Source organism: Cynocephalus volans, chromosome 5 (assembly GCF_027409185.1).
Source record: "Cynocephalus volans isolate mCynVol1 chromosome 5, mCynVol1.pri, whole genome shotgun sequence".
NCBI classification, from domain to species: domain Eukaryota; kingdom Metazoa; phylum Chordata; class Mammalia; order Dermoptera; family Cynocephalidae; genus Cynocephalus; species Cynocephalus volans.
Window position 1 is genome coordinate 150,178,744 of NC_084464.1, and position 9,032 is coordinate 150,187,775.

A 9,032-nucleotide genomic window follows, 5' to 3' on the forward strand; every position below is an offset into this window, starting at 1 on the left:
TTGTAAGAGTTTTGTGTCTAACCCACTTTACACAGCCAGACCCTAGCACAATGCCTGGCACATAGTTGACAAAATATTTAAGGCAAGCTTACTATCTTAAGACAATTTAATATACAGAGGTGTCTCTCCTAAAAATCTTAATTTTGCAGCTATTGATGACTAATTGCTTCTTTGAAGACAAATTAAGCAACTGTGTGAGTTTCGTGGCTCCAAAGTGTAGATTCAATATATACCTGCCTTGAACTTGCTCATTCTTTGATTAGCTAGGTAAATGACATGTTGAGTGGTTAAGCATCTGCTTCCAAAACCAAATTCTGACCCCGATCTAAGTGTTGTAGTGCAGTATCACTAAAACATCAAAGTTGGTGTTTAGAGGGGCTTGCCAGGTTCATTGGACTGGCTCTAGAGTTGAGGGCTGTTTTATCTTATTAGAGAACTGAAGTGATTTTGATTGTTTTGAAGATAATCTTAGAAATCTTTAGGTTCTTAATTTTTTTGGACCTTGATTCTGAAAACTTTCAAGTTTTTGGTGCTGATGGTGTGCTTATGTGAAGAGTACTGTTTTAAGAGAAACTAAGAAAGTGGACAACACGAATGCTAAAGTTTTATATTGAAGCAATTGGGCGGAAACTTAGCTATGTGTCTAGAGTAATTGCTCTTGAGTCAGAGTAACTGGTTATTCTTAAAATCAGTGAATAGTTTCCTACTACTATTCTCTACATAAGTTTATATAAATAAACCCAGGGGTAAGCCCTAAAACTGCATACCATTCTTAAAGAAAGTGCTGTCAAGACCATCTTATTCTCTTGAAGAGCTGCTGCTCTTGAATTTAGAACTGGGCTGCTTTGCTGCTGTTCTCTCAAGGCATAGGCAGGCACACTTGAATTTTGTCTCGTATGCAGATTATTCTGATTTTTAGTAACAGTCATTATTACTTAATAGCATTATAGGAGATCTATACAGACTGTATCTGCTTTCTATAACTTGTTGAAATGGAAATATTTAGATGAATACATATCTGCAAAGATTGAAGAGAAGACTAGCACTTGCAGAGAGCGGTTAGTTAGTGTATGTCAGAGTAGGGCCGAGGAAATCTGTCCTCCAGTAAATCTGGTTGTGGGACAGCCACAAATGTCCTAAGTTCAGTAATAAGAAAAATAAGTTAAATTACTGTTTGGTGTTTACATATCGATTTATTTTGGTATTTTGAAAATAAATCTGGCAAATTAGGAGTTGAAAAATAGTTTCACACATTTTACTTCAAAGAAAATCATAGTGCAAGCAAATAATCGGGGTGGATTCATCAGAAGTTTAGTGATGCATAAATATTCTTCAGTCTTGTGTTGCTGAAAGTTTTGATTTGTGTTCTGCTGAGGCATAACCATAAAAGTATGTTCATGCTTTTGTTCTGAAGAGGATAGTTCTAGAGAGACTTGGACAGTAGGCAGAAAACTATTTAGTAGTGTACTTATTGGGGGGCGGTTAGTTTTGGTGAAAATTTGTGAGAGTATGCTCAGGTTGAAGATGGGATTTCTTTTAACAGAGATGAGAAAAGTAATAGTAGGGGAAAGTAATAAATGTGGTTAGAAGCACAGAGCACCAAAGCAGCTTATTCACTAAATAATTTTATGAAGAATGTCTTGTTGGGTAACTTTTTAAATTAGGAAAGTGACATGCTTTTACATGTTAAACTTTAAAGTCTAGGGCAGATACCATGTTCTCTGTGTTTTATATCTAGCTTAATATGTAAATCAGGAAAAACGTATTTTGAGAGTGTCTTGCATTTTATTGGTTTGGTCATAAAGTTTATAAAAAATGATTGTTTTATAGTTGGTTGTTATTGAGACCATATTCCCTCAAGAAATTCCTTATGCTTCAGGGAGCTTTTTGTTTTAAACCTACTTGTGTAGACCTATGGGTTTAAATGTTTTCAACCATGATTAAAAGAAACAAATTTTACATTGCTACCTAGTACACACATATATGTAAAACTGAAACATGATTTTTAGGAAATAGTACCCATAGTTATGAGTGATAGGCTCTGCTATCTTTTCTATTTCATTTTAAAAAAATTGATTGTGCTGCCTTAAATTGATTTCATCAATCACAAATGGGTCAGGGCCTACAGTTTGAAAAACATGTCTCTTCCTGTTGTAGATTACTCCAAAATTTAGTAGCTTAAACCAGTCAACATTTGTTTATCTCATACAATTTCTGTGGAGTACTCAGTAGGTTAGCCAGGTGGTCCAGGGTCAGGGTCTTTCATGAAATTGTAGTCAAGTTGTTGACTGGGGTTAGAGGATCTGCTTCCAGGGTGGCTCATGCTTTGGCAAGTTAGTGCTTGCTGGTGGCATAAAGTCTCAGCTCCTCTCCATTGGACTGCTTGAGTGTCCTCACAACATGGTGGTGGTTGGCTTCCCCTAGAGCCAGTGATCCAACCACGAGCAAAGAGAAAGCCACACTCCACCACGTCTGCTGTATTCTGTTGAAAGCAAGTCACTAAGTGCAGCCTGAACTCAAAGGGAGGGAAGTTAAGCTCCGCCTCTTCAAGGGAGGAGTATAGAATTTGTGGATATATTTTCATAACCACCACAGTCCTATATTTTTCCATTTTATGGAGGAATTAGGATTGAGCCACAAGCCTTGCCGAAGTCAATCTGTAAGTAATTATCTTAATTAAGTCAATTTTTTCTCTCAGGGCATCTAGTCTCACTCCCTTCTGTCTTATATTTGAGGAAGCAGGCTCAAAGAAATTAAGCAATTAACTGGCCCACGGCCATTCAGTCTAGGAAAACTTCACAGCTTTTCTCTGACCTTTGTCATATATAATTTGTGAGCTGATAAAGATGGGAAAATTGACTGCTAAATTTTTGTAATCTTTTATAAAGAAGTTGTAGTGTAAAACTGTTCTCTAGTCTTCCAGTTTGCAGGCTCCTACATAATATACTTTAAATTGCAGATATACTTGGTGTCTGGAGTTTTAGATTCCTCATGCTAGTACTCCTGTCCCACTGACTTTTAGAGGAAATAGAAAATGTACTTGCGTTCAAACTTCTTTGAATAGAGTTAGCTCCAGATGCTTGAGTTAGCTCCTGTATACTGACCATGAGATTGTACTGCACAAACTAATTCCAGTTAGCACATTTCCAAGACCTAAAAGAGGATGTTATGATTTAAAGAAAATCAGGATTTAAGTGTAAAGAAAACCACACTATTTCTTTATGCTGTGCAGTTTTCATGGAAACTTTGGATCTGGAAGGATTTGTTTGAGACTAGTTTTAGCTTAGTTTTACAAAGAATGGGATGAGATCCTGACATTGGTAGTGTGAGGGTAGCCAGAATAAATTTCTAAGGACTTCAGTTTTTTTAAGTCCCATTATGCTTTTCTGAGTAATACTTGGGGATATGGTAAGATATCTTACACTTTTGCTATTAAAGAATGAGATAATGGTTATTTTTTTCTTAAACTACTTTCTATTAACACTGATTCCTGACAGTTCCTATTCTGACCTAAAGAAAGCACTGTTTGTGCATACTTATTTTTATTATTCTTATTTACCTACCTATATCTTGTATTACTCCACTCCTACTGTAAGTTCTTTGAGGGCAGGGACTTCCTTTTATCTATACTGCTGGTACCTAAATGCTTATAGATTTGAGTTGAATTTTTAGCGGAAGGACCTTAAAATGATGACTTTTCCCACTAAAACTGAATGGAAAAATGTTTATTACTGTAGAAAGCCTCCAGTTATAGGTGGTACGTGCTGGTGGTATATATTTGAATAAGAACTATTTCTGCCCTTAGGTGTTCCAATCCAGAGGGGGAGAAAAACACAGTCACATACTTAATTTGTTCTATATTACAGAAGTGCAAAGTAAGGTAACTGAAGTTTATATTTAAGCTAAATCTTGAAGGTGTGAGGTGTTCAGAAGGTAGACTTAGTTTTGTGACATGTTTGGGGTTTGTGCATTTCTTAGCAACTCTTCGTTATGCATCTACCTTGAATTGTTCTCTTATTGTTGGTGAGTTACTATCATAACTTAATAAGTTGCTTCTTTCTTGCATGTGTATTCCTTTATATTATTTCTCTGAAACTGTGTTGTCCAATTTAGTAGCTACTAGCTACATGTGGCTGTGTAAATTAAATTAATGCCACACTAGCCACCCATTCTTGATAGCCACATGCGGCTGGAGGCTACCATATTGAAAATTTTGTTGGATAGCACTGCTGTAGAATCATGTTCTGCTTATTTGCATGTTTTCACATTAAGGTGTGTTAGGAATAGAATAAGGAAACTTGACGGCCTCCTGATATATCACTGGGAGAGAGAGTGGTTGATATTTATGAACAGAGGGGAGAGAGTATAGTATATTACAGTGGTTAAGAATGTAGGGTATGGAGTCAGATCTGGGTTGGAAACATGGTCCGTCCTTTGCAAGCTGCATGACTTTGGAGATGTTACTTAACCTCTGAACCTCGTTTTTTGTTTTAACCAAATGGGGATAATGTTTATCTCCTCGGGTTGTAATGAGTATAAAGTAAGATAGTGTATGTAAGGGGGGTTAGCACGATACCTCAGTAAATGACAGCATTGTTAACATATTTTTGAAATAATCACTGATTTTTTAAAATTTAGAATTATGCAGTAAAATTGACTTTTTTTCCTTTGGGTACATAGTTCTGTGAATTTTAACGTAGTATACATTTGTGTAACCACCTACTACCAGGATAAAGGACAGGTCTATCACTTTAAAAAAACTCCCTCATGCTATCCTTTTATAGACTTGTCCTCCTCACACCCATAACCCCTGGCAACCATTGATCTGGTTTCCATCAGTATAGTTTTGTTTTTTCTGGCTTGTTGTATAAATGGAATTATACAATATGTAGCCTTTTTAGACATTTTTCACTCAGCCAAATTGAGTGCGAGATTCATCCGAGTTATTACATGTATCAGTTCACAACTGATTTTTAAAGACACACAGTCATTAAATAAAATTAAAAAAAAAATAAAAAAAAAAAAAAAAAAAAAGACACACAGTCATCACATAAGGACATTGACTGACTGCATATATGACAGTAGTCCCATAAACCATATTTTTACTGTACCTTTGCTATGTTTAGATACATAAATACCATTGTTTTGCAGTTGGGCTATAGGATTCATTACAGTCACATGCTGTACAGGGTTGTAGCCTAGGAGCCATAGGCTATGCCAAATAGCCTAGGTGTGTAGTAGGCTATACCATCTACATTTACATAAATAAGTACACTCTATGATGTTTGCACAATGATGAAATTGCTGCCTAATGATGCATTTCTCAGACTATCCTTGTCATTAGGCTTATTTTAATGTTGAAACATTTCTTGAAAAAGGAATGTGAATCTGAATTCTTGCTTATACTTCAAGTTGTGTTTGATTTGAGATTTTTGTGCTTGAAAGTGAAATAAATGATGAAATTTATAGGGAAAAATTATTACTTCCCCTAATTGATAACTGTGTGTATATCAACAGTTCCCCCCCCCCCTTTTCTGAGAGGATTGCACTGAAATCAGCACTTTGTTTTAAATGAAAATTATTGATTGTTGGTAGGGGAGATTCTTGTTGTTAGTAGATGTGTAGTTAAAGGTCTGTAGAGATGCAGCAAGCGAAGTCTTGATTTGAAAAAGGTGGGTGTTTAAACATTGTTAGTTTGTAAAATGTGGTCTGAAGATAGGGTTTAACTGGTGATGTCTAAAGCTCAAGTAAATCAGTCCTGGTTTGCCCAGGACTTTCCCTCTTTTAGCACTGGAAGTCTGGCTGCTCCCAGGAAACCCCTCAGTCCCACCTAGCCAAACCCAGGATGGTTGGTCACCATATCTGAAAAGGGATACGTAAAGAAAATTAGAGGATTCCTGTTCATCAGGTTTCAGTAGTGAGCCATTGGACAAATATTTCTACTGATAATTGCCATCAGGGTGCTTAAAGTCAAAATCTCTAAGGTGATCAGAACCCAAACATATGAGGCTTTTCAGATTAAGATCAACACCTTTGAATTTAAGGTCTTATGGCTAGTTTATGGTTTAGATTTGACTGGAATTACACCGTATTTTTTGTTAGTTTCTGCCATCTGTAAGTCTTCACTTGATGAGTTCAGGAGGCACTCTAGTCCATCTTTTCATATTAGCAGTGCTTTAAAAACTTATGTTAAGCAAATTCCCAAATCTCGTGTTTAGAAGCTAAAGGTCAGATTTATACTTAACCTGAATCTCTCCTGTTTTTAAGTCTAACTGGTGATGTCTAAATTTCAAGTAAATTTTAAGTTCTTTAGTTTTAGTCTGTTCCCATCTTGAATTTTCATACCGCCTCTGTATGTCTTCTGTAGTTTTCTCTACAGAGCATCTCTATAAGCAGTTGTTTGTTTTCCTGCTGCCATCATTAGAATGTAAGCTGCATGAAAGCAGAGCCCTATCTGTCATCTTTACCACTGTATCTTGAAGCCTAGAATAGCACATCATAACTTTTAATATTTGTTGAATTGGATGAAAGAAAGAGTATTTGTGTGTAGTGCTTTGTGCTTTCAAGATTATTGTAACAGCCTAGGGGATGTCAAAATATTTTGTTTTAAAGGAAACATTTAAATCCATGTTTTGTCTCAAATTGTGCAGAGGGGATGAAAATGTAGTCTTTAAAAATTAAAAAAAATTTTGTTTCGTTAACCCTCTGTGAGGAAAGAGAATTTTTTTTTTTTTTTTTTTGTCTTTTTCGTGACTGGCACTCAGCCAGTGAGTGAGTGCACCGGCCAGTCCTATATAGGATCCGAACCCGCGTCGCTGCGCTCCCAGCGCCACACTCTCCCGAGTGCGCCACGGGCTCGGCCCAGGAAAGAGAATTTTGAATAGTGACCTTAGGTCTTCCTTTAAAATGACAATTTAGAAACAGTGGAGAGAACTGAAAGTGAATAGATGTGGATTGGAGGTATTCGGAAAAATTTTCTTAACTTACTATAACAGCAGGGAGAGCAGGGTATGAGGAGATTGGGTTGGGGAAAGAGAGAACTCAGTCACTTGAGATAAGCAAGAGTGTGCTAATGAATTTAAAATCTGTATAACCTGGGCCGAGCCCGTGGCGCACTTGGTAGAGTGCGGCGCTGGGAGTGCTGCGACGCTCCCGCCGCGGGTTCGGATCCTATATAGGACTGGCCGGTGCACTCACTCACTGGCTGAGTGCCGGTCACGAAAAGGACAAAAAAAAAAAAAAAAAAAAAATCTGTATAACCTGAGTACAAATCAATAAAAGCTTCTAAGTAGTGGTTCTCAGAGTTTAGTGACTTTAAGAGTCTCCTGGAGAGTTTTAAGAGACAGACTTCTTTCTTAGCTGCAGCTTCAGAGGTTCTGATTTACTATAGTGTGGAACTCAGGAATCAGTAATACTAATGGACAGCCTGGGTGTTTGTTGATGTAGTTGCTGTTAGGATCATACTTTGGAAAAACTGCTTTAAGTGTTAGAAAGACAGGACAATTTAAAATAGGTGAATAAAGTTGCTTTAGTTAAAAAATGATAAAACTAGAAATATTGATTCTATGTATAAAAAATATACCTGCTTCTGCTTACTGTGGTTATCCAAGAAGTCACCCCAGAATGCCTGTTAGTAGCTGCCTGGTATATGTAAAATGTGTGGAGTTTAAAATAGCCTTTTTGGGTTTGCACTGATAAGCCTATCCATTTTGAACAGCGGAAATATTGCTTTATATTTAAATGTACCACTCCATTCTGATATAGGATTCATTAACATTTATTCTTTAAGTCTCAGTCATGATGTTTCTTTTTTTTTTTTTTTGGTGGCTGGCTGGTGTAGGGAACCGAACATGTGATCTTGGGGTTATAAGGCTGTGCTGTAACCTCCTGAGCTAATCAGTCAGCCCCCATTCGTGATGTTTGTTAAAGATTCAAAAGGGGATCCTGGAACTTTGATTCAGACTCCATGTAATCTCACAATCATACATGGGTTTTTACCAAAGGTGGATTGTAGTAATAGTTAACTCTCATAGCTTCACATATATTCCATTAATCCTCACAGCAACCCTGTGAGGTAGTACTGTTACTAAGCCTGCTTTACAGATGAGGAAACTGAGGCCCAGAGAGGTTCAGTGATTCGCCAAAGGTGGTACATGTAGCTAGTAAGTAGTAGTAAAGCAAGAATTCAAATCCAGGTTGGTCTTACCCACTGAAATCTCATGGGTGATAGAAGTTTGATCCCACTTTGAGGAGAGCTTTGGGAGCCAATGGTAAATGTACTATACGCTCAATATTCTGGTATAATGTTTTGGTCATTTTGTTTTAGTGAGGTGGTGATCTTAAATAATTTTTTGCTTGTTATATCTAATATTATAAAAACTCCAGAACTTAAGGTGAAGTTTTTAATCACAAATTTAAATAGTTGAAAAAGGTATAATTTCCAATGTACCATCAATATTGATATTTAAAAATAAAGCTATTGTATCATCTTTAAGAAGGCTTTTGTGTCTAGTGGAATGTAATACCGTGGAGGGTAGATATGCACCACAATCCATTTAGATAGGCAAACTGTTCAAATTTAATTTTGTTCCTTTTTCTTCTAGAAACTGTTTTTTACATTTCCCCTACAAAACTTTATCCTAATGTTTATGAAAGTATTTTATTGATCATTCTTTCGTTCTTTGCAGCATGTTTGTTTATAACTTGAAATATTAAATTTTAATTTGCCATAACCATAATGTACCAGATGTTCATGTTTTTTTCGGGATTGAGTTACTAAAAATTGTTACTATTAATTGACCCAAACAGCAAATTGTACACATTGATACTTGAAGCAAAATTTTATTGGAAATGTACCTCTTAGTAGATGGGGGAGGATGTAATGGTCTCCATTAAAGGTTGTTTCATTGACCAGTCTTTCATATTGTCCTCTTGTGTGATTTCCCAAAGTTTTTAAAAAATAGGTTGAATATATTTAAAGGCTGTTAACTGTAGTGGACCAAACTATTCAGGATGGGTGAGTGACACCTTCT